A 27,266-nucleotide genomic window follows, 5' to 3' on the forward strand; every position below is an offset into this window, starting at 1 on the left:
ACCTGGTTAAATATCCAAACATCAGCTCATCTTATTTTTCAGTTAAACTCCTGACTGTTTTTTTTTTTTTTACAAAAAACAACAGCTCAATAAAGAGAGCAAGGCAGGACATCCTGACAAGGTTTTATATCTCAGAATAAACGAAAAGGCAGCTTGTGGATACACTGATAATCCCACTCCAGCGCTCTTTCCAAAGAGAGAAAGGCGAAACCTTCAGGGGATACCACAGACAGAGAAACACTCAGAGTCCTGAAAAAACAAGGCTTGTTTGAAGGCCCCGTTGGGAATATCATGGTGCCGGGCAATTTTTCTTTCAAAGAATAAAGGTGGTTCAAGTTAATACTGTCTGTGGGTTTAAGAAGGGGTTCAGCCAGAAGTCTAGCAGACATGTTGCTCAGTTCAGCACCTCAACGGCTGTCTACAAGCTCAAATCTATCTAGGTCATGTAGGTCCTCTGATTATGGATGGTGATACAACACAACCCCTCATTTACCCAAAGTACAGGACATACGGCACAAAGTAGAGGACAGACTCCATAATTCATGGATAACAAGTGGAAATATTTAGTCTAACAAGCATTTTCTTTACAATAAAGACAGGTTAATTACCTCCCTCAACTATTTATTTGTCCTGCGCTCCATAAACATGCAAGCATTAAAAGGTAGTAAAGTTAGCTAGAATGCAAAAAGAATAGTGCTGCAGAGCCTAAAACAAGTAGGGGGCGGTGATTTCTTTCCAACTCCCAAAGGAAGGAAGGCAAAGGGGGAAGTGTTGAGGGGTAAACTTCAGACAAACACTGTGTGCTTTGTTTGTTTCTTCCCAACCCCCTGAAAAACCACAGTCTGTCATCCGTTCTGACCCGAAAACAACATCTGTAAGCAATTGCTTACAAAAGAGAGAGAGAGAGAGAGAGAGAGGGGGAAAAAATAACACGATGCAATTACACCCCTACCAATCAAAACAGAATTAAACGAGGGCTTGTCCTCTAATCGCTCCCGCCTGAATACACGTATACCAGTCGTCCCCAAACTGGAGACGCTTTTTTGACCAGCTCGTGAAGATATTATCTCAGTTCACTTCTCAGTGATTTATTTTTTTTTTGTTTGTTTTATTTGATGTGTGAGGGTAATTGTTAGAACATGTGTGATGCAGGTCTGTGAACTCCTGCAACAACGTCATTAACAACAACAAACTTTGATGTGAAAAAAAAAGTGCTTGTGAGCAAAAAATGCAAATATGCATGTGTCCCAGGTGAGCGGGGGCCAGAGAGAAAAAGAAAAGTGTGGTGAATACGAGGGTCAGGATTGGGGATTGAATTGAAATGGGGGGAGTTGAGGCGAAAGCGGGGCATTCCTCTGGTCGGGCAAACATTCAGAAGTCCAAGCAACTGAAGCGTGTCTGACGGGCCTTTTGTACTCCGCAAAGCAGTCCACAGTTCCAAAGCAGCAATTAAAAGCAGGACCTTTTCACCCATAATCCCTCTGACCTGGACGCCCACACCCAATTCTGCAGATGTTCCCGTCTCTGCTTTCGTCTGTCCTGTTGCTCATTTTTATCAGTTTTCCTGGAAGTTTTCCTGAAATTTACCAACGCAAAGACTCTTTCATCCAACGACCTCATTATACACTCAAGAGGGTGTTCCATAACACTCCACATAATAGCTTACACTACACACCATTGTTTTTTTTACTAGGTGACCCTTCACCTCTGACATCAAACACCATGAGCCATTTCTATTAAGTTAAAACAGACAAAAGAAAATTGGTGTGCAACTTCAGACTGGAACAGGTCATTTCCAAGTAGGTATTGGACATTAATGGTCCTCCTAACACAATTAGTGACAAAGTGCAACTATGCCTCATTTCCACTGAGTAATACAGAATGGGTTTAATACGCTATTTTTCTGTTTCCATAGAAAAAGAGGCCCAAACAACCAACTCATCATTCCTCTGCCCCCTTCAGTTGTCATAGGACAATGGTACGTTTAGCTCAGAGCTACTGGCATAACACAACACAACCCATTGATTGAGGGACAGAAATATCACAGCTTGCGACAAGAACAAGTGTGTCAAGTTTGTTGTCGCACTTGAACGATGCAACATTATCTGTCCGGGTTTAACTTTCCCTCCAATGAAAGTCCAAGAGGCTGTGGAAACAATCTTCTGAATATGCCAGACTATAAAATAGTGTACTGAACGACACAGACCCATATTGTAACACTCAGTGAAAACAAGGCATTAGAGAAGCACCAAAACACAAAACTCTTCAGGGTTCAAGTTGCTACTGAAGGAAGAAGTCTCTAAGTCAGCTATATTGACAATCAGTAAGAAATTTAAAAATGAATTTGGAGAAAGCACAAAGGGTATAATTTGATAGTAAAAAGGAGATTGATTGCCTACAGAGGTATGCCTGCTGTTATTCAAGCAGAAGCTTAAAAAGAAAGTAATATGGTTGTAGATAACATTTGACAGTAAAGAATCTAGTCTGAATATGTAAGATTTTGAAATCTTTCATAAAATAATTAAAGATGGAGTCTATTTCCTCTATTGAGTAGATACTGGGACTGATGTTTGTGGTAGTAAATGCTTATTGCTTAAATAAAGTCAGTTTAAAAAGTCCTTCTTGTCTTTGAAAAAAAAGATAAAACAGCAACTATCCCTCTGTACTTCACACACTGTGAAGCACAGAGTGTGTAAAGAAATCTTCATGAAGGTTTTAGGACTTTTACACACAGGGCCTTTTAATGACTGTACTTGCTTCACTCTGTGCACTCAATTGTTCAATTTGGCAACAAATACGGCTTAACCAGACAAAATTCAGCCCCATCTATTTATCTCATGAAAACGAGTTTAAATGACAGAACGGGTCCAAATACAGTGGACCCCAGTATTTGGAGGGTTTATGGAGCAATGTGGGCCATGTGTAGTTCAACAACCTCTCTAAAAATGCTTTTAACTCCCTGTTTGAAAAATTCACAAATAATTTAGAGCTATGTTACACAGAAAACATAACTCCATGAATAGGTGGGAGTCCACTGTAAGCAGAAAAATCATCATGCTCATGAATCTGTGACTTTGTAGAACTGTGTCATACCTTGAAACCAGAACCTGGCCATCGATGACTTTGTTTATTAGGGTTTTTTCATTTTTCAGAAGTTGCATTTTTGGAACGGATTTCAAAGTGGCAAAAAAAATCTTAAAACAACACCCAAGTGTGGACATCTTACTTTGAAAAAGATGATGTCATAACTACCACCTCTGATAGCAAGCCTTCTTCTATTTTTAGTGTACTTCAATGCCTGCTCTACAGCATCACATAGAGGTCAGTGATAGTATAGTTTTTTGGTTCATCTATCCTGTGAATGAAGGCACCACTGTAAGCATATTTATAAAGAACTTTATATAAACGACAAATATAGGGATTGCTTTGGAAAAACTGCAATTTCATGTGGACGAGGCCTTAGAGAAAAGAAAAAGAGGGTTTTTATCGTTATTTGTGTTCAGCTGTAATCCTTCCACGCAGACAAGGCTGAAGATTAAACAGGTTTAAACACCACAATTTCAACTGTTCACTTAGAAGAAAAATCTTATTTTTAAGCACATTAAGCAAATCAATTTAACATAAATTATACGCCCTGGTAACAAAGGCAGAGAGTTGAAAGTCATCTGCAAATTGTAGACATCAAAGTAAAACACAAAAATAAACTTTTCCCTTTGGAAAAAAAAAAGTATTTTTTTTTTCATGCAAGCTTAAACAAGTACTAATGATATCAAAAAACTAATCACTGTTGCAGTTATTTAAAGCCTGCATCTTCACACACTTAATTTTATGACACACATACTGTCAGAAACCTCCGGACATTTAAATATAAACTCTTGAAGTGTCGTCTTTGATTTGGCGGCCCCCTCCCTCGCAGACGGGGTGCCGTATTTGAGTTCATTTCATTAGGGCGACTGTTCAGTGTCGAGGGCCCCCCGAGGGGGAGACTGGCAGCACCGCAGCATTCATCATCATTACATCAGCGACCACCGAGATCTGCTATCTTAGGCTTATCAGCGCGGCACAAACGCACCGCAGCGCAGCGAGTTAGAGGGGAGGGGAGAGATGGGAGATGTAGACGATTGAGGCAGATTGTGAGCAAAAGTGGGATAAGGAACAAAATGAATGGAAAGGGGGAGGAGCGTGTGTCTGTATGTGTATGCATGCATGCATCTGTGTGCACCTCACTGTGCCCCTCCATGCCTGCACATGTTTTCCTGTGTGTCCAATGTGTGTTTTGCACAATTTGCAGCTATGCCAACAATATTAAGGGCTCCTTCACAGCTGGAATGACTAAAACACTGAGGGGCGAAGGAGAAGGAGGGGGAGAAGGAGTCAAAGCCCTCCAGCAAGATTAGCTGAATCTAGCAATAAAACAAAATATGCTTGCTTTGCATGTGTTTGGATTGGGAAAAATGTGAGGGGAGAGTACTTAAGGGGGACAGTGGAAGTGTTTGTTGGTGCTTAGAGGAAGTCTCAGGAGTTGTTCCTAAATTCAATAGAAGAACTCTTAGCGAAAACCCCACATGCTCAGGTTACTACGTTGTGTTTGACACTGCACTTAAAGCTTGCCCTTGGCCCCTAAAGGAAAAAACTGGGAAAAAAAGAGTGGGATTTGGTGGCTGCGGTTCACCATTCACAAACAAAACCTCACATCATGCCCAGATGGCAATAAGCCCTGGCCTTACAGCTCATGGGGACCAACCCTTCAAATAGGGTCCATTTACGGGGAATTAGACACACCCAGCCACACACGCACACACACACATATAAAAATGGCAGATATGGGGGGTGTTACAATACATCACTAAATGTGGTCAAACACAATACTTGGATTATGAGAACAAGAGAAGATTTTACGAATTATCCTGAGAAGAGTAAATTTGACCATTTTTTTGTTTTGCATATAAAGTGAAGCAGGGATGTACTAATATGAAGATGTGGACCAACACTTATCAGATGTTAATATTATTTTTAAAAAATACTGAAAGGCTCCCTTTGTGTTTTAAAAATCTTCTGGACAGTGCAGAAATATTTAGCCTAGGTTAGTTTAAGCTAAATAAATTTTGAGCTAAAGATGCTCAAGTGTTGCAAAGACTCATCAAAAAAGTTTAACTCTTTAGTTTGTAAATATATAAAGTAGGTTTATTATTGTTAGCTTCTAATGGTTAGCTGCACGCACCTCTTCTGAATGCTAAAACATAAAATTTTATAGTTCTTAAGGACATTAAGAAAATGTCCTTGAGAAAAATAAACAAAATCAATCCAAAGAATATTATTACCAATATAAGAGGCAGCAAAGTGAAAAACAAATCTAAGCTAATTCTAGAGTGAGTGAGGCATAGTAATGTAAAAAGTTACATAAACAGAAACTGTATTTTCTATCACATATCCATGCATGTTTGTGATTCATTCAGGCAGCGACAGGGAGAGAAAGACCAGAACTTCCAGCAGAAAACAGGAAGGCAGACCTGGCTTCAGATTTTAGCCTCTGTCAGTCATTGGACATGCTGCATATGAACATGTTAGTGGCTCAATTGCATTATTTTCTCCAAATTTAATGGGCAAAAAGTTTCCAAGGTATTCTTACTAGCAAACAGGTAAGGGTTCTCGGCCACGAGCACACTACAAGAAATTTAAAAAATGAAAGCCTGCGCCAACGTGAAGTACTTTCATTTATTTTTTCCCAAGGACAAACAGTGCAACAACAGAGTTGATCAGTAGCTTTCAGCGCAGCTAATAAGATTATCCTAGCAGGCTCAGACCTCTCCGCTTCGGATGCTTTGGAGGGCTGGTGAGGGACCCAGTGCGTTGCAGAGCAGAATGAGCTGAGTGCATTTTACATTCCCGTGTAACAAACCCACACGATGTAATCATAATGCTTACACGATGCCTCGTTTGCACTCCCTACCCAGTAGATAAAGGCCAAATAAAGCATGTGCCACAATGGAAGTCTTGCTCCTTCTCCCCACAGTCCCAACGCTTATTAGCGTGTTTATTTATATATTTTGACTTTGCATTTGTTTGTGAGCCACTTGTTCGTTGGAAGCGAGGCCTGTGACGACTCAAACAATGGATAATGCTGGCAGCTTTGCGGCTGCTCTGCCCCACTTATAGCATATTTGTATCTCCCTCTTCTCTTCAAAATGCTAAAACATTGAGGCTTTTCCTGATTCTTGAGAAGGGAAATAAAAAAGCTTGTTCAGCAACTTAAAGATGGTAAACGCAAAAAAAAAAAAGAACATATTACCCCAGCAAATTTAGTAAAGAATTTTAAGGAAAAAGGAAAACCCTTTGCCCAAAAGGTTTTGAGTATTTTTTCCTTAATACAGACGTACAAAGCCCTGCAAAAGTGTTTATACCCCTTTACTGATATTGTGTCAGACATGATTTGTATAAGAGACAAACACAAAGTTGTGAAAAACTGTGAAGTAAAACTAAAATGATTCTGGTGTTCAACATTTTTCCTATGAAAGTTAGGGAAAAAAGGTCAACATCGAAATTCAACCTCCTTGAAGCAATTATTTTCCAGAATGACCTTTCTCTGCAATCACAGCTCCGTAGGAGAATGTTGGTATCTGCTCTCGCATCTACAGACTGCAAAGTAGATCCAGACAGAGAAGAGTAGAGTAGGGATTCACAAATTTCCCACAAATTCTCAGTTGAATATCTGTTTATTTTTATACATGAATGTCTTTGATCTAAATATTTGTAGATCTAGTTGGGAGTTTTGTTGTGTTTGTCCTGCTGATGGGTAAACCCCCATCCTTAGTCCTTACAGTTTCTCTGTCTCTGCTGGACAAAAGAAGAGGTGGAAGTTGGATGAAATGAACTCTGTCTGTCAGATGTTCAACACTTTTGGACACATTTTAATAACCTAACACGTTTTCATGATGCTCTTTTTTCACTACTAATTAAGTGACCTTCAATTCCAGCATTGCATTTTACTAGAGGTATTTCAGTGAAAGAGCCCCCAAAAAATGTTGAAAACCATGTATGTTCTTCCTTCCACTTCACAATTACTTTGAGCTGGTCTACGGCATAAAATCCAATAAAATATATTGCTGCTTAAGGTTTTACAACACAAACTGTAAAACAGTGTTGAAGGAAAAATGAATGTTTTTGCAAGACGCTGTAGTTTGCAGCCAACTGCTTGAAATTCACTTCGTAGAATAATTACTTTCTAGACTTTTAGCCAAGTTTTCCATTCAAGTAGCCCCTGCACACGGCAAATCCAGGAGAATGGGATCTGTATGTTGTCAAAGGGCTTCTCAACTGCAGAGAAAACAGGTCTGTGTTTGTGGAGGCATTCTTCATGCACGGCTTAAGAAGGAGCTCTGCACGATGCCACGAGCAGAGCATGACAGCAACATCCTTCGCCACGCTCTCGGAGCAAAAAGAGTGCATGTAACACCGTAGGCTGAGCCGCTTGAAAGCATGATTCCCGTGTAACGCACGTGAAAATGTCACAGTGAGCATAGGAATAGGTGCGTGAGCTGCTCCGCACGCCTTTCGGTATGCAAGTGCAATCACTGCACTCGGAAGATAAATAGCAGACGGGACCCGAGGGAGGGGATGAGCGGGAAAAGAGAAATTCCCGTAGTGATGAAAACCTCACACACATACACACACACACACACATGAACATTTCTCTGTGCCTCCTCCTCACACGTGCTGCTCAGAAAGGGATCAAGCAGATAGATGGTCCCGTGCAAATGTAGTGGCAGCGGGCACGGCTGACAAAAGGTCTTCTCCTTCGCCCAGGAGACAGAAGAATATTATTCTCTGTGCCTTTTCCAGCCGTATATAACTGACTTTTTCAGGTTTTGTTGCCGAGCCCCATCTATAGGCAATTCAAAGTTGCCCTGCCAACTTTTCTCTCAGCTTAGTTGAGCATCTTATTTGTGCTTTCTCTCCCGTCTTTCTTCTTTCCCTTCATTTCACCGTGTCACTGGGAAAAAGTGTTGGAGCGGAATGAGTCAGTGCCGCTGCGTGATTAATGACGGGCTCTGGCGTCTCCGGGGCCGAACACTAAAAACAGCCAGGGGGCAGCGCGATAATGCACAATAATAAAGCCAGCAGACAATCAGCCAGGCAAAGCAAGGCCTATTAGCCAGCCCCATCAGGACGGCTAAGTGAGAAATTAGCCCTTCCCGAGCTCCGCCACAATTCATCAAGTGCTGCCCCTGAATCCCCCCCTCAAGAAGTCATAATGTTTACTTAAAGACTAGCCTCGAAGCCCCAGCGGCGAGCTTTATTGGCTCTTATTAATTCCCGGCTCGGCCCTCGCGGCCACGCCATTTAAACCGAATTAAAGGGGTGAAAATTGGATGAGATGAAGTTGTCTCGGTGTTTGGCTCTCCTCTGATAAAAAAACCCAGACCTAAACGAAGGCAGACATGAGGGGGAGAAAAATAAAAAATAAAAATGAGAAGTGGAGGGCAAACAAGTTGGGATGTAAAGGAATGCTGAATGAAGCCGTCCTGAAATGTGACACAGTCATTCAGAGGAATGCAGGGAGAGACAGAAGACGGGTGGGGAACTGAAGTGGGGGTTGAGTCCAAGAAAATGAAGGGTATTGCTTTAATGCAAGACTTCCTGTGTGGATGGGAACCGATCCAAAAAGGGCAAGAGCTGGGTCACACATTCCATAGATAGAGAAATGGATCATTTGGTTTTATCTTTGCTTTCTTTCTTGTTATCTGGCATCAGATGACATAAAAATGTAGTTAAAATAACCTTAAAATAAGGCCAGCCCCGTAAATCAACATGTCGGAGGCGGATCGAGAGGTGCATAATGTGGCAGGAGAACTTTAAGTTGTAAAGTATTTTGAAGTTAAGTATTTTGAAACACCACATATTCGAGGGTGTAGTTTCCTAGTTTCATCTACGTTTTTTTAATAATTATAATGATTAAATGTGCAGAAACTGCTTTTAAAGTTCTCTTGTTTTTTATGTTTTAATCTCTTTCAATGAAAACCCAGAGAAACTGCTGTTTTCTCCAGCTCTATGGGGCACAGCACCATTACCACGCTGCCCCTCGCCCATCCGTTGCTGCCTAAACTCCAATTTATTTTTCTTTTCTTATTCATCATTTCATACTTAAAGCAGTGAAATCATAAGTTCTCAGATTATTGTGCCATGACTATTTCATCTTGGCCCATCATAACTAGCGTATTATGGATAAAATCTGCTCACTGACTTAATACGGCAGAAATATTAGGAATGCTCTACAAATACGCAAGACTTTTGTCTTTTCTTGTTTTGAAGCTTTTTCTGCCAATTCCTTTTCTTTCTCTGGACTACATAACACAAAGAATCCCACTTTGATGAACTTTGTGTTTCTGTAGTTTCAAAATAGTTTAAAAATTCCCAGAAAACTGAAGGATTACAAGGTTTTTCCAATATTTTTCATGAAAACAAACATTGTGTAGCTTCATCAGGAGTTTACTAGATTCAGTATGACAAACATGCTGCTTGACAGAGGATGGGAGTTTTCCATTTCTTTGCATCTAAAAGAAAAGTTTGATGTTTTTTTTTATTCTTATTTATTGTCCCTATGACCAAAAGAACAGCACCTGATTTCAAACACAATCTGATTGATAATACATGACTAAAATGTGTCATCACTGCTCTCCTTTTCTTATACTCTCCAACTCATAAATACTCCAGGAAAACAACCAATCAGTTCCAGTAAAAGTGTACATTTTGTTTAGGGAATAAGTCTAAAAAGTAAACAATGTAGTTTATTAAGGTGGGGATTTTATTTTTTACTGAATTTGAATTTATTTAAATACTTTTTACACATCTTTACTAGTGGTGTCAATAGTCATCTAAAAGACAACAAAAATCAGAATTGGCAGATAAAAAATTATCTTAATTGGAACCAACTTATAAAACGCCATTCATGCCATCTGTGGCTCAATATATATATATATATATATATATATATATATATATATATATATATATATATATATATATATATATATATATATATATATATATATATATATATATATATATATATATATATATATATATATATATATTTTTTTTTTTTTTTTTTTTTTGAAATTGTTACTTTCCAAGTTTCTACCCTAAGTTGTTCAGGAAGAGCTTTATGTCAGTGTCTAGGAGTGCTGAACCTTGTGCTGGTCTGTAAGTGGAGTAAAGCATCTCATCTGTGTGAAGTGTGAGCCTGTGTTGCGGGATTGACAGCAGGTTGAGTGCGTTCTATAGAGGAGTGTGGAGTGTACCGCGGCGAAGGAGTGAGATCAAAGACACCAGGAGCCTCAGAGGGAGTTCTAGAGACTTCCAGCTCCCTGACGGCTCTCCCCACGGCGGCGTAGGGAGACAACTCTCTCCCTTCACTTTCATATCAGCCACAGAGCCCCCCCAATTCTTCTTCTTCTTCTGCACGCGGCTTCGAAGGCTTCACACACGCACGCAAGCGGTCTCTGAGGACTCCGGAGTGCTGCCAAGCCTGCATCCCACCTACAGCAGGACTCCTACACTTGGATGCAGGCACACTGTTGCTCATCAAAAACAGAAAACACAGCTGGTTTTTTTTCTTTCTTTTCTTCCTTTGATAGGCCAGAATTTAGAAGTTTTCAATCCTTACCCCGGGGTGAAATTTTAAAAACAAAAATGCACCAATCAGACAAGCAGAGATCGAAACTGGAAAATCTTCCCCTGATCGGCTCTGAATGTGATTGGCAGGTCAGGACAAAGACCCTCCACCATTTAGAGCCCATAAACACATCAGTCAACAGCACGTAGTTTCAGATGCTTTTTACAAGTTTGATGAAACATATGTAAATATGATGAAAGTCAGACAAACTCATGCAATGACATAAATGTGGATAATCTTAGAAATTCTTAATTTTCAACTGGGATTAAGATTACTTAATCTATTAAAGAACCTGCTTTAAAAAAATACTTTATGTGTAAAAGTTCTTAGAGCAAAAAACAGGAAATATGCAAATTGACAGCAGACTTTGAGCAAAACAGAAGCTTGACATTGGTCAGGCCAAATCAATCCAATTCTCCTTAGCACTGCATAAAAGTGATAAAAACTCCTTAAAAATTTGGGAACAAGCTTTTTATCAGAAATCCAACTTCAAGCCAAAAATCATAATAATAAAAGCATGTTTATGTTAAAACTATGACAAAAGTGGAAAATTGTCAGATTCTGCTTTGTAAGTGATTTTTTTAACTGGATGATTTCTAATTACAAGTTTCAAAAAGAAAACTTAAGATGGAAAAAACAGAGGTCCATCTCAATGAATCAAATAAAATACTATGAAACGGTTATTTGATTTTGATTTAATTAAAATAAAACTGTGAAACTCCAAAATTATACTGATAAAGTACACACAAGTAGAGATATATTTGCTTTTCTGTCACAGCTAATGAAAACATTACATAAGACTAATACAGAAATGTTTTTTTTAACTTATACTGTCATAGGAAAGATTTCTAACTTCACAGTTTTCCAGTAGACAGGCGATAACACCCAGTCACTGATCCAAAAGCTTTGGTTTAGAGAGTCGAGTAACGTAATCACACTGGATTGTTTGAGTCCAGAATGAAGTTTCAACTTTTAGTAATAATTTAGGGAGCAATGCTCTAAGCTGCTGTTCATCCACTGGATTTTATAAAGTTCAAAGTCAAAGCAGCTACCAGGAAAACTTAAGAGAACTTCATGATTCCCTCTGTTGACAACCTTTATGGAGGTGCAGATTTCATTTTCTAGCAGGACTTGATATCGGTGTGAAATGCCAAAAATATCAATATCTGCTTTAATGACCACTGTGTCACTGTACAAACATCTTGGCCTAAATCAAGAGAAGGATGAAAGACACTTCAGGCAACAATACAGTCGAGTAGAAGGTCTATTAAACCAATCTTTGCTTTCTTAACACTTCAGCAGTGCCAAATCATCATCCCCTCCACTCCATGCCGCACTGATGCAGTAATTAGAGAGAAGTTCAGTCCAAGTACTGAAGTATTTACTCTACAGTAAATGGGCATGCTTTAAAGTTAGTCCTCACTTCTCTCTTAAAGGAACGCTTTTTACTTATGTAAGATAATATAATTTCTGAGAAACTGAATTTTGGATTTTTATTTGCTGTAAGCCATAATCATCGAAATTACCTGAAACACAAGCTTTACGTACATACAGTCAGTGTGTAGCATTTTTATATAGCCTTCAAAGTGGCTTGTTAAAATGCTGTTTGTGTTGTCTTTACCCGCTTCATCACTGACTTGCTAATAGTGGCTGTACACTGTGTCAGCAGTAGGGGTTAAAGATCTCTTCCACTGTTATTTTCGTTAGTCTGAAGCGAAAACGTTTGCATGCTCAGACCTGCAGATGTGATTCAGAGAAACTCAAACATCTGGATGTATTTACTTGTTTCAGCTGTTAGCTCCACCATCTCAAATAAATATGGGTGTCACGACACAACCGTTAAGCAAACACGCTCAAAACTTCCCAGCTCAGCCGCTCACTCATTCACCTCCGCTCTCAACCAGAGCCGGGTCGACAAATAAACCCGCGTGTCGGAGTAGAAGAAGGAGGAGGACGCCTTAATTGGAGCATTTGACGGGTGCCTGGGGTTAATTGGGAAGCATGGAGAGCAGCTGGCTCCACAGAGGAAGTTCAGACAGGGATAATAAGTTCACCCTTTGCAGGAGAGGCAGTTAGTGATGAATCAGATCAGAGGAACGGTGTACCGTAATCATTTTCACATCTTCCCCCCTCCTACCACCTTGCACTCCTGACAAGCAGAGACAAACCTGGCTCCCAGCTATGCAATCTGGCACCCATCATGTAGGACTGAGAGTTACAGGGAGGAGATCACCCAGCATTGGTTCACACACACACTTTCTTTAACTCAGTGCACTCTCAGCTTATCACTAATAATTCTTACCTCTAGGATAGAGAACCCAGTTTATCAGTTCGCCGGTCGATGTATGTAAATCTCCTCCAACAATGTGTGTAGTAATGGCTTATTACCCTGCGTTAGCTGGTTTGCATTGATCTCTATGCCAGGGGGAGATGAAAAACTGGAGTGTTTCACTCCTTATATGTACCAAGAGGGACTATAATCACATTCCATCTTGTTTCAATAAAAGGCTAACATTAACATAAACCGTCTAAAACATACTTAAACCTTCAGCCTCATTCCTTCTGCACATAAAAAAACAACCTTTTCTTGGATTATGGGATAATCAGCCCCATATGTGATGAGTCTGAATAAGTTTATGTCTCCACTGTTGGTTTAAAGCTGCCAGTTAGAGTTTTCTGTGAGATCAAACTCATTGTAAATAAAGTTTGTCACCTCTAACCCAATGATTCATAGTCGATTTTTCCAATTAGTTTCTACTATTTTGCTGTATTGTAAAATCTACCATAGAATAACAAACTTCCACATGTGCATGCCTCTGATCACATATGGCATCTGATGAGACTTCTGACATTTGCATTTTTAACTCAAATTTTAATCAAATTCTTCCCTAAAAATAAGAGATGCAACAATGAGAATCCTGTTGCTGATCTCTAATTCTTGTAAATCTTTGACCTGCTGAGTATGAATTTAGCCAATCCTGATTGTTCTGCAAGAACTAAACATAAGAAGGTATAAGAACAGCAACCTTTTTTTTCTAAGCTACCTGCTAAGAGAAAAATAATTTAAATTAGGGGAGGAGGCAACATTTTTAATTTTATGAATGATTTTATTTATATTTTAAGGACAGTTTAGTAGTAAGCATAATTAGCACAGTTAGCTCAGTTAGCTTTCCTACCTGTGAATAGCAGCCGGTCTTTCTGTATGATTACAGATGTATGTTTAAAGATTTTAAGCATCTTAAATTAGTGATAGCAGTTAGAATTTATTACACAGTTTAACCTAAATATATTCTCTGTAAAATTTAGATGGTAAAATCTGAGATTTTCAAAAGTCTTCCAACATTTCCAAATCCAGCATGATCCTTAACCGAGATTGAAAACTCAAATGAGTAAAAAAGGTAAACTTTGATGTCCAGCCTTTCTGTTATCTGTTCAAAGTCTTGCTCTCTCCCACTTTCTCACAGGCTGAAAGAACTGTAAACATGCCTCAACATCTCGTTCTTCATCTAGCTTTACTTTTAAAACTCCACACGTACTGATAATGAAACTAGCAAACTTTGGGTCTTCCTTCATTAACAGTTGGTACTGTGAGTTCACTGATCAAATTAAATCTTTGTGTTAACCTGAAAATCTTTGTGTCAAGCTGAAAATTCCCTGATGACTGTCACCAGTCAGCTTCTTTGTCCATCTCTATGTTAGGGCTCAAAGGTTCACGTCAGGATGAACTTTGCAATTCAAATGCAGAAAAAGCCACCACAGTACTTGGTTGTTTTTCCTTTTGTAATGCCATCTGTTAAAATAAACAAGAAGCAGAATGAGATGAACATGTTACAAAATGCTTTTGGTGAACTCCTACAGCAACAATTTAATTGTCAGCGTATATTTGGTATTGGAAGAAAAACCCTCATCTTTGAACTATTTTTCAAGTGGAAAAACTGTTAAGTCAGTTTTCATAAAGCGGAAGAAAGTGCTTCTGGTAGCAGTAAAAGGTTTAGGTGTAACTCTACACTCAGTTCCTTCAGCTCGGAGGGTGGCTGAGGGGCTGAAGGAAGCCCAGGTAGAGTCATAAGCAGTAATGGGAGGAGACAGGGACTTAGGGTGCCACACAAAAGCCGAGGCTTTATAAATAATTCCAAAAGCTAACAGGATCCCTTGTATGTGAAAATCTGCGAAATGCATTCACACATGAATGCACACGCGCACACACAGAAGGCACACTGCCACCAGGGGGAATAGGTTATTCACACCGCTCTGCCGGGGCTGCTGTGGGTCTAACCTGCCCGGAATTGGTAAATTCAGGGAGAATGTCTTTCTTGCATAGGTGATGCAAGACGGAAATCAAGTGCAGAAAGGTCTGTTCCCGCAAGACACATACACATTTACACACTCGATCACTCATAATGCAGGGCTGCAAAGCACACCCAAGACCTGTCTTGTAAATCTCTTTGTGAAAGCAGCTTTTGGGGGTAGACAGGGGCTTACAATGCTGAGCCCCGAGGTAGAGCTACCCCCTCTAACCCCGTCTCCCACACACATACTCTGCTCTTGTGTACTCTCTTCCTAAGTTTCCCTCTACCCCATATTTCCTCCTCTTTTCTTGCCCTTCTGTCACCTTTTCCCTCCCTTGTTCCCCCCTTCCCCGCCTCCCCTCTGTCCAAACCGGGCTCCAGAGCTCCGGTCCTTAGCACCCTCAGGCTCCCGTGGCGTTGCAGTGACTAATGTCCTGCCTTCGCTCAGACAATGAGTTTGAGGCTGAGCCGGGAAAGTGTTGAGGAGGGAAAAAGACTCTCGCACCTTTGACAAATGGAACCCTTCGCACTTCTGAGCCCACTGAGGGAGGCTTTACAATGTTGTGCTGCACGCTCCGCGTCCTCAGAGGGGACGGCTGCAGCCCGCGAAAGCTGCATCTGAGGGGAACATAATGAATTCTTTGGGAAGTCTAACCTGGCTTTCTTCATGAATAAGATATATTTCCAAAGCACGTCAACCTCTCTTAATAAAAACAGCAGCTTGGCAGGAATAGCCGAGGCCGTTTTAGGGCCCTGTGTATGCGTTAATATTTCTGTTTTTCTATAAAAAAAAATTTTGCGAGCCCACTTTTTCCAGGGCTGTCAGTGCAAGGGCAGCCCCACATTTTTTCCCCCTGGAAGGTGAAGCAGCCGCGATGACAAACTCTCATCAAAAACGTCCTGAGTCCCTCTCTTTCAAAGAAAACTCTGGATGCCTCCCCCTTTCTTCGTCCCCCCACCTCCCCACCCTCCATGCAACCCTGAAAGGAACTAGGCTTTGTCTGATGAGCAAAAAAGAACCCCCCACCTCACACACACACACACACACACACACACCTCACCCCTCCAAACTCAACTGCAAACCCCACCTCCCCTCCACGAACCCTGCAGAGTATTGTTAAAACACAGCCGCCCCCTCTCTCTCAGCGGCCCGCGCTCTTAAAAAAGCACACTTTGCATGAGAAAAAACAATTACTGCTCCAGTGCTGCACTGTCAATGGAGAGCCTCTCTCAGGCTCGGGCTGAAATTTGCTCTGATAGTAGAGTTGACCTTTTGTTTTTCAAGATGAAGTCATTATCAGAAGCAGAGTCAGTTAGCATTCATTACTGAACGGAACGCACTAAAGAGGGATGCATGTAGGACACTACACCCGGACCCATTCAAGGCCTTTCTATTTCCAGATTTCCAAGCAGGAGAGGAGGAAGCCACATGAACACACGTGAACTCTTTGCAGTGGAAAGATAATGTCTAGGCCCGTGCTTCTTTCAGGTATTAACCTTGGGATTTGCATTTGGCATTCAAACAATAGACACCTCCTTGACCTCCACCCCGGGATGCAGCACAGCCAATGGAAATTTCCCTCCGGAAAACAACTCCGAGCAGCATGGGAGTGCAAGAACACGAGATTCACATTGTGAGCATCATCGCTTGACAATCCAATACTCCTTTATTCATTTTTAGACACGGGCCGGTTATGTCAAGGTATAATAAAGTTAGAAAAGTTTGGGTCAGAATAGCACTGAAACTTTTCATCATACTGTTCTGCTGATTATTTACTCCAAACTTCATTTTTGTATCCAGTTCAGAAACATCTTTTGGCTAAGCATCCAAAATGTATTTTTAAAAAATAAACTAGAAATGTTCCTCTAATTGTTTATTAGACAAGACTGGTTGCTGATGTAAAGAGAGGTTCAAAACCTCCAGGATTTTCCATCTTATGGTAGAAAGTCAATGTAAAGAGTGAGTGGAGCTTTCTCTGGAAAGCAGCGCCATGCTGCCCCTCCCTCACCTGTTGCTGTACACTGCCATTCATTAAGCTGAAAAACAGACTCATGCACTTGTTCCATCACTTACAAGAAAAACACATTCCAGAAAACATAGTCAGTCAAGCAACTGACTGCAAATGGTACCGGAGCAGATAGCCTGACTAATCAAAATGTTAATATCAGTTTTTAAGGGTGCCTGATTTACTTTATGAAAAGATGAACATTGAGGGATAATTTTCTCACAATAAGTACTTAAAAGCTAAAACGACCACTAGAACTGCATTTACTAACGGTTTTTAGCTTAACTGCCTTTGAATATAGTTCTATCTATATTTACAGTAGGTGACATTATTGAGTGCAGAAGACTGAAAGCTAGTTCTGTTTAGCAGAAGAGAGATGCGAAATTATAAGAAGACTTTATTTTCTACAGAATGTCAAACATATCAGCGGTTAATTAAGGCTGCAACAGAATGAGAGAGAGAGCAAGACTTCCAGTAAATTTATTTTTCATAAACTCAATCTGTCTAAATCAAAAAAATGTTATTATTACAGGCGTAATAAAGTTAGATAGCTAAAAATAGTTGCTTTTCCATTGCTTTGTTTTAAGTGGTTTTGAGTACAACTGAAGGACCTTTTAATCAAAGTTATCACAACGGGAGAATCTCACACGAGCCTATATCTACATCTTTGCACATCCAAAAGAAACATTTGGTTTGCATTTGTCGTATTATTCAGATTTCAGAATAATATGACAAAATTCTGGTGGGAGAAAAAAACTGCATCAAGCTGGCGTCACAGATCAAGAAGCCTGGGTGAGTGACAGATCATTGTTCACAGCAAGCAGCCAAGTGTATGTGTCACGCAAATCACAGCGCTGGACAAAAACAAGGAGAAAAAGAAGAGCAAAGAACCCCTCACGGATGCCACAACCGGCTCTCATCAAAGCTGACACAATACCACATCTGCAAAAACAGCCACGACCCGGGAAACTCATCCTGTTCAGGGCGTTCAGCTTTACACACTTCGAGGCCTCAAACCCAAAGCACTTCACCTCTTGCTGCTACACTTCACACCAACGACTTAAAGACGTCTTTACAGCATCCAAAGCAAACAGAGGGGTGTGAGCGGCGGCCACAAGCGGCCGCGACCTGTCCTGTTTACTGATGAAGTGTTTGAGGAAAAGAAGCAGTCACTTTTTCACACTGATTTTCTGTAATATTTCGAAATAAAATTTAACATCCCATATATTATGCATGTTAGGTGCTTTATACAGGTTTTATACAAGTTAAGTTAATCCTTGGTGGATGTTTTTCAAATGCTATTCCTATAGTTCAGAGCCTTTTCAATGGAAGACCATAGAAAGTGAGTTTTCTCCAGCTGTTTATAGAGAATAGAACATGCCAGCACTCCCCCTCCCCCACACGTTTCTGCATATGAATTGGATCTCCTTATTTTTTAAAGGTTTGAGAATTGTTGTGAATTGGTGCTATATAAAAAAGCTGTACTGAACTTTTGCTGCCACTGCCAGCCTTTTGAAAAAACGCTGCAGTTTAAACAAAACTTTAATAACAAATTTTGCTGCTTTTCTGGCTGCAAAACACTAATATGTTCCTGACAAGAAAACTAATGGAATGTTATTATTAACAAAAACCCATCTAATCTGATAATATTAGCTTTTAAGCCTCTTGTTTCATAAAAAAAAAAAATAACAAAATATTCTATGCAACAAGCAATTAGGAGCTGCTTTTAAATTTAACAGGTATTTATTTGTATCTAAATAACATATTTAAATATTACAGATAACATTATGAAAACAGTAACAATATCTCATATTATTTTGGCATCCATTTAAAATAAAAAGTGAATATCATTTTTTGGGGTTTTCATTTTAAAATTTTTTAAGTTATGATCAGCAAATTTAAGTTTTGTGTAAGTTTCCCCCCTCCGACAGTAAGTTGGAGGGGGGGGGAAAAAAATATATATATATTTGTTCAGACGAAATAAAAATGTTACCTCAAGGTGGTTGAAAAAGAAAAAGCAACAACAACCTTAAAATAAATAAATGAATTTGCAGCAGGATGCTAAGACATGCATGCAGTTTTCCAGCGTGTGACCACCGGTTTGCAAAGGCAAGAGCATTAAAATTCCCCGATGTGAGTAATATACATATCTAAAATTGCAGTTTGCTATCTTGAGTCTCATAGCTTCTTCATCCCTACTTTTCCCTTATCCAAAGACATCACGCGGGTCTGAAAGGTGCCTTTAGCTGGCTCCTTGAAACAGGGAGCGAGGGTCCCGCTCAGGGACAATGATAGCTGAGGAGGAGGGAGGGAGAGAAGTGGAGGGAACACATAGCATATTAAATCTTGCTGGCGGAGCTGGCTCGTCCACGCAGAGAGAGCCAGGGAGTCAGATCTGAGGCATGCCCTGAAGGGATGGCTGGGCCTGGGGATTAGGGAGGCCAAGGAGGAGCTCCTTGCGCGCCCGAAGACCCCTTCTTGTCTCCGCTCATACGCAAATGCGTCAAGACATTTTGACGCTCCTCAGGTTTGCAGCCTCAGCCTAAGTTTTCACACACACACAAACGCACACACACACACACACACACACACACGCATACACACATTTCCAAAGTCTTTTTTTACCCCCTCAATCACTACCTCTGTCTGACTCGCCCTCTTTTTCTCCGCACTGTGTCTGTTTCATTTGATGTCAGCATATCAAAGTACCAAATCATCAAAGTGGGGGATATCTTCTGGGGGACATCAAATCAACTACAATAGATAGTGTACGGGCAGAAAAACAAAGCAAAAGTTTATCACACTCATCGGGGAAGATTACTGAAAACATTCACGCATCAGGTTGTTCTTGAATTACTTTACTACAAACAATTAAACTCATAAAAGTAAAAATGAACCAATCAGGATTTTCTTGGCCAAAACCGAGTTCCAGTTTTCTTTAAGGTCATTCTTCTTTTTTTCCAGAGATTAAATTCAAAATATAAGACAAGAACAATTTACTACTAGTTCCTTGGCAACACCAGTAATAGTTTCAAATCCAACGAGAAAAGGAAAGATATACAAGCATAACCTTTATCTGATTTTAATGAAATACGAAGAATAAACAGTGTCATCATGATGATGGTGGAAGTGATTATAGGCTGAAAATGGTGGGAGTTCTCAGTTTTGATGCATTTGATGATTGAGGGGAAAAGAAAAAAATCAGATTTTTGTTATCTGATCAGAGCCGATCAAAGGAAAAAATGACTCAATCTTTTTGCCATAAGCAAAACTGTCAATATTTACACCCAAATGGGAGTCTTCGACTCCTCCGGAAGCAAGACATTTTCAGAAAAACTTGTAAAGCATGCAAGATCACACACACTAAATCCCGCTCCGCTCTCGTTATCTTCAGGACAATCAACTTCCCTCTCGTTAGTCCTGTTTTAACAAAAATATTAGCCTCCTCTTTGAGAGCATCAAGTTGCAGAATTAGCACAACAAGGCAGCTCATTAGTGCTTCTTGAATACAAACCTGATTACAGGTATTTCTTCCTGCGGTGTGTTGTGGAAAAACTCAGCCTTCAGCTGCGAATGCCGGGGTCTTCGTATAAAAAAAAAAAAAAAGGAGAGGAGCCATACCTCAGAAGCTAATTGCATGTCATGTCCGTGCATTAACATGACAGCCTCTATTCTGTTGGGCCACGAGGTCACAGGTGGCCGGGACGATGTCACCGACTATGTATGCAGAACGTCGTGCTTAAATTGAGATTAAATAAAAACATAACAGGGACGGGATGCTGCTGAGGAAATGCTATCTGAATCTGATTCCTTTAAATCATCATCCTTAAACACCATTATATTTTATCCTGCTGATGCAACATTATGTAAAAAAGACTATTTATTATTATTTTTGCGTAACTTCAAAATGAAATTGTCATTATTTTCAGTTAAGTTAAAATCTGATAATATCTGGATTAAAACTGGTTCCAGGGCTAATTATGACCCCTACTTTAACTTATCTATAACAGAGATTGTTATATATATATATATATATATATATATATATATATATATATATATATATATATATATAAGGAAACTCTAAAAGAGGAAGGAATTGTGAAATATCAATCCAGTTACATAATATAGTAAAAATATAGTAAAATTCACATAAAATAATACCAGTAATACAAATAATATAGTCAAATATTCAGAAATCACACAAGATATATATCAATTTGAGGTGCATTAATAAGGTTGGTGACACTTTCTGTTTTAACTTTAAAAAAATACAACTGCAAAATTTAAAGAAGAAAAATAGATTAGGCCAGGAATTTTTTAATTTGTTACCCAAACATTTTTCTTAATTTCCTTCCAAATGTGAGTAAAAAATAAAAGCGATGAGTTTTAAATTGGCACATCATTTTTATTCTTATTTTACTGGCCAAGTGTAATAAGATGATTACAAACCACACGCTAACCTCAGACTGAATGATGCCACATCCTCATCCAGATACATAAAAATAGGACTTTGTCCAATATCTGGTTTGTTCACAATGCGCTCCATCTCAAGGCTGCTGAAAGCTTCGTTAATAATTTGCCATGTGTCAAACGGAAGAGTGAAAAAAAGAAATGAAAAGGAGAGGATTTGAGCCGCACCGCATGGCTGAGCACCTCGGACCCTCGTCGTTTGTATGAAACCAGAGAGCAGACAGGCAGATAAAATGTGGAACAGCTGGCGAGAGGACAGGAGGGAAAGTTTCAAACAAATATCTGCACATGTGGAGGGCTCCCAAACCAGTTTCCTATCCTGGAACGCTAAAACGAGCTTTATTCTCTCATTTTAAAAATTATCTAATTTTAAAAGGATTTACAAATTTACAATTAGATGTTTTTAAGCTAAAAATTTGGAGATGTGTGGTATTTTTGCTTGGGGCCCCATATCAGTGACCCCTGTAGGGCCACAGAGACCCCTTCCCCTGTGGTGTGCTTAAATTTCTCTGAGCCCACATGCTTATGTGAAGTGTCCTAAAACCTGTTTCTTTGTTTTAGGATTTATTTTAAAAAAAACATATATATATTAAATATTACATTTTAGAAATTATCCCATTCTCTAAAACCATTTAAAAAATACTTATTTTATGCAAATTATAATTAATGATTTTCCCTTTTATTTTAAATAAAATTGCCATAGAGAAACTTAATTTAATTCTTAATTTATAATTAAATTTAAAATAAATGTTTAAACTTTTAATTTAAGTGATAGTTCAAATTAAGTCTTATGCCACAAGATATAATAGGAAAACGATGAAAATTAATAAACCGGAATAGGAAGTAATGTATTCTTCCACTAAACTGTTCTAATGCAGAAATCTGCAAATCAATAACAGGCGCTGAAATATGATCACACATGCACATAAATATGCATGTCTTTGCTGCACACCACACCTCCAGCGGCCGCCTTTCTGGAGGTAAAGCCACAATAAAGTTGCATCTCTGCAAAAAGTTTTCATTCAAAACGCTCAACTGAACTATTGTTATGTTTCATTTATATTTGTGCTGCCGGAACTCATAAAGAAAAAACTTGAGCGAACATCTCTGTTCCTGCCATAAATAAAGCTGTAGAAACTCTCTGGAAGTTTTTACGGCGCACATCTCTGCGTTTGGATGCATTACGAAGCCGAAATCTAAGCAAATAACGTGTGAGACTTTTATTGTTAAATAAAACTAAGCCTGTGTGCTCCGACCTGCCTGAAAGTCCATCGTTTTGAAATATGAAACCTCTTCTGCTTCATAAAGTCTCACAGGCTCGCTACAAACTTCCCAACAAAGTGTGTGCGAGTTTAGGAGGAAAAACTTACTTTGTTTCTGGATGATTTCTCTACTTTTTCTCGACTTCTCTTGAAGGGAAAAAATTGTTTGCGTTCGTTTTTCTTCTTTCTTCTTAAGTTTGCAGAGGTTCCTCTGGAGTTGCCTTGGACTTTTTCTCTCTTTTTTTTTTTTTTTCAAACGCTGGAAGTCCAACTCCAAAGCGGCGCAGCCAGAGTTTTTCCTCTTGCCTGTCTTTTCTCCTCCTTCTCACAGTTTTCTCCTACTCAACACCATGGGCCAGCCGATTGTAATCTGCCGACAGCAGACCACAGATGCGCGTCAAAAACAACAGAGAAGAGCGTGTGGAGAGTTGTTATTACACTTGGAGCATTTTTTCGAGAGGGAGAGAGAGGACGAAGTGTGGGACTCCCAGCTGCTCCTTCCTTCGCTTGACTCCTCCCTTCGGTTTGCTCCCTCCTTTACTCACTGCCTCCCTCCTTTTTTTAGTTTGTGCACCCCTTTTTTTCTTTCAGTCATTCTTTCTTTGTGGAAGTACTTTGGATCCGTTGTTGTTCCCATTTTTAGGTTTTAAGTAAAGGGCGGAATTTGATTTGTTGGGGCCAAATCTAGTTAACTGGGTTCCCTGTAGATTTTTCTGTGTACTTTTTTTTTGATTCACTTTCCCAGAGTTTTTTGTTTGTTTGCAAATGTTTATAATATAAATGTTAAATTGCACCTTGAGTTTATGATAAAAATATATATTTATACAGTGATCAGGTAAAAAAAAAATGGAACCAACACAGTTAGATGGATGGAAAGTTAGTAAAAATAGATGACAGGATTAAACCAGCTACAATGGATGGATGGATGGATGGATGGATGGATGGATGGATGGATGGATGGATGGATGGATGGATGGATGGATGGATGGATGGATGACTTAAACTTGCTACAATAGGTGGTTAAATGGATGGAAAGCTAATGGATGGATGGAATTATTTGAAATAAATTAATTTTTGCATACTCCTTTCTTCTTTCTTTCCATAACCTGAAATATACTCATGATCAAATTCCAGATTGTCTTTAAGTCATCATTTCTCAAACTGGAAGTTAGTAGTTTTTCTCTGAGTACAAAATGACCAAAAGTACAAAATGGTGTAGCGACAAAGTGGCCAACAGCTACTCACTTCACAGTAGCAATGACGAATACCAGTAAAACCAGGAAATGATGAAGACAGAGTTACTTTGTTATTACCCTGACTTACTCATCCAGGTTGAATTTGGTCAAGACGTCCAAAGTTTATCAGTTGAAAATGGACTCAGTAGAGTTTGTAGAGAGCAGTCAGTTTAACCCACTATGCTTACAAGCAGGATAAATTGTCACTGATTGATTATTTTACATTTCTAATGTGCATAAAATGTGACTTCAGCACACTAACAAGCAGACGAAAGAACTAATAAAGTAGTGATATTACAATAGCGTTAAATTCTTTTCATATATGCTAATAACAACACAAGACAAAATTTAAAGTAGTTTTTTTTTCTTCTTAAACATAAATAGATATAGGAAAGTTTCAAAATCTATGAGAGAAATCAAGCTCTCTTGGGGGCCCTCTGTTGACGCTGAAGAGCAGCTTGGTTTGCTTATGCCTTGGGCTGGCTCTGGAAAAACTCAACACTGAAACATCCTCTTCAATCATTTTGAAGGAAGTTGACTAAATGAACAAAGCACAATGCAATGAATTCTTCAAACACAATTTAGGTCCACCACTTGTTAAAGTTTAAATATCATGAGCAGATGTGCTTCTCCGTGAAAATATAGTTGCGTGAGTAGATTGTGTTTTTATTTCAGAATCACACTCAATTATAGACAAATAATGATCAAACTTACCTGCTAATTTCACTCCTCAAATGCACTTTAATCATCGCACACAGTTTCTCTTGTTCATATTTGTTTAACAAGAAAAGACATACTTGTTGTGCCTTAAGTTCAAATTTTTATTGGGTCCACATTTAATTGAGTAGAAAATTCTTAGCTGTTATAAGCATACAAAGAAATGTCTTCACAGCTTGTTAGCTCCATAAACATTCATAATTTAATGCTTACAAACCCAATCGCTTTTGGGAGAGCTTGAGCTGGAATCACATTTTATCCACACTGTAATTTTTATGAATATTTCTCAGTAACTAACTGCCAGTTTACTGCAGTTGCGAGCACAACCAATGAAATGAAGCTTGGCTCCTCCTTCCAGATTCTGCTGCGTTTTGGGTTTAAATGCTGGAAAACTAGAGAAATAAATACGTAAACACATTTTTTCCCAGTTGTCACCTTGTTAAACCTGTCATCCCAAGTGCTATTTATTAAAATAGACATTGTCAATAAATGTCAAACAATTAGGGATTCATAACATTTAGTACATCCACAGTGGTTTAGCTGTTCTCTGGCCAATCAAGATAATTGAATAAAATTAAACCTCATCCACCAGATCTGGAAAGATTGTGAAGTTCCTTTGTTAGATTTAAGAGTCAACAAATCTCTTATTTGCTGAAAACATTTGCTAATCTTTGACTTTGATTTTGTTAATTTTACCCAAAATCATCATGTTATTGATCATGTAGTTTATTTATTCCATAAATTTTATTTAGGTAAGCATCAAGAAATCTACTAGTGTTGGATTTGTTTAGCTCTGTCCAGAGTTTGAAAACTCAGAAGTGCTCAAGCAGCAAGTCTCTGTTGTGCTCTAGAGTTGGAATTTATGCATCTTTAAAAGGATCAGTACCTTGTTGTTTCCAAACTCTGGTTCATTTTTATGTTCCTTTGTTTTAAAAAGACCAACCTGAAGTAACTCATTTTTAAAGAAATAATCCCTGGGAGGAATGAGGACTTGAGTAAGAAAACAAAATCAGAATAATTAAAATCAAATTATTTACACTGTCATATTTTTAGGTGTTGACATGGATCCTTTTTTTTTTTAGAAACTTTTTCAAATTAGATTTTTTTTTTGGCAAATATTATTCTTTGTTTTACAAGGAAAACAAACATCTGAATTTTTTGCTTTCCTTAATTAACAATTATTTTGTCATTATTTATCTAAAAATGAAGTTGTTCCTCTCCTCCCCTTGTGCCTGTTCTCTGTCTCAGTCCCAATAGATTCCATCTGTTCATGGTGTCAGTGGGGTGTTTAAAAATGAAGATAAATGAAGCACACATAGGTACAAGTCTTGACTGGTGCTGGTATTTTGACAATTTCTTTATTAATCTTAGATCTACCTTTAGATCATTACTTGCTACTTGGATTATTTGAGACTCACTCAGACTAGTGTTCTTTTCTGTTTATGTTAGTTTCAGGTTTCTTCATCTATGATTTTCCTTTGTCTCATCTTTGTCTACATTTCTCCCTTCCTCAGTTTGCTCCTTCTCAGCTCTTTTATATCTTCTCTTCTCTCCTCTGCCTGTGCTGTCCCTCAGCTGTGTCCACTCCTCCCTGATTAGCTCTTCTGGTTCCATTGTCACGTCCACCTCTCCTGTATTTGAGCTCTCTGGTTTGCATTATTCTTTATGACTTTTCCTCCAGTATCAAGCCGTTTCTGTTCCTGTTCTCTGGTCATTGTCCTGTGTTTTGTGCGTCACTGGTTGTCGCCTAATATGAGTCATCATAACTTTCCAGCTGTTTTGCACTGGGATTCTTGTGAACTATTGTGAAATATTACATTTCCTGGCCAGAAAAGAACTCTGTTCTGGTTCTTTACACTGAGTAAAAGAGCACACTCTGTTTATTTCAGAGTATGTATTGGCCTTCAAGGCAAGGACTGACATTTTTAGGGAAATTCCCACAAACTGTTTGAATGCTGCTACAGAATGCTAACGACAATAAGACCCAATGCCTTCTGTAAAAATACTCATAACTGGCTATATTTATTAATTCAAGCACCAGATTTACGCAAATATGTATTAATATAAACAGTGGAAATTGTGTTGGCATTACTGCTGAAGATAACTTGTACAGTCTTCCTTAACTGATTGGTACAGCCACTGTTACAGTTACAGTTACTGGATTGGCTGCTTAACATCAGCCAATAGCGTAGTTGGATTGAGGATTTTTTATGAAGTTATCTCTGCTCCTAATATTGATAATTAATGATCGCTGAGAAAGGGGGAAAAATTTTTTTTGAATGATGTCCTCAAACCTTCTTAAGTTGTTTTTCTTAATGAAACTGTCTAAAATCACCAAAAGGCAGGTAAAGACTGTATAAAGCCCAAACAGATGCAATTACGCAAATTTTAAAATATCTTAAATCTTAAGTTGTTATGAACATTAACGCACATTGCTCCAGCAAAGCAAATAAAGTATAAATGGAAGTAAAAGAAGCAAAAAAGGCATCATTAACAGTCGGAACAGATTTGACTCCCGCATTGTGTAAATAGTTAGTTTAAGAGGCCTCAAGCTGTCTCCTGGGTCGTTCTTTAAGGTGCTGCGGTTAAATACAGGAAAGCTGCTCCTGTAG

At 38.9% G+C, this 27,266-nt stretch overlaps 1 protein-coding gene across 3 annotated transcripts in view; it reads right to left on the reverse strand.

Annotated features, from left to right (window-relative positions):
* gli3 (GLI family zinc finger 3) overlaps positions 1-23,245 on the reverse strand; it is a 119,594-nt gene extending 96,349 nt beyond the window's left edge. For 2 of the 3 annotated variants that reach the window (XM_044104630.1, XM_044104631.1), the window contains exon 1: positions 22,811-23,194. The gene's annotated coding sequence lies outside the window, so the exon portion shown is untranslated. Of the gene's footprint in view, positions 1-22,810 lie in introns of all 3 variants that reach the window. The other variant, XM_044104629.1, reaches the window with a different exon arrangement.
* Between the last annotated feature and the right edge of the window lie 4,021 nt (positions 23,246-27,266).

This window comes from Gambusia affinis, linkage group LG21 (genome assembly GCF_019740435.1).
Source record: "Gambusia affinis linkage group LG21, SWU_Gaff_1.0, whole genome shotgun sequence".
Taxonomy (NCBI): domain Eukaryota; kingdom Metazoa; phylum Chordata; class Actinopteri; order Cyprinodontiformes; family Poeciliidae; genus Gambusia; species Gambusia affinis.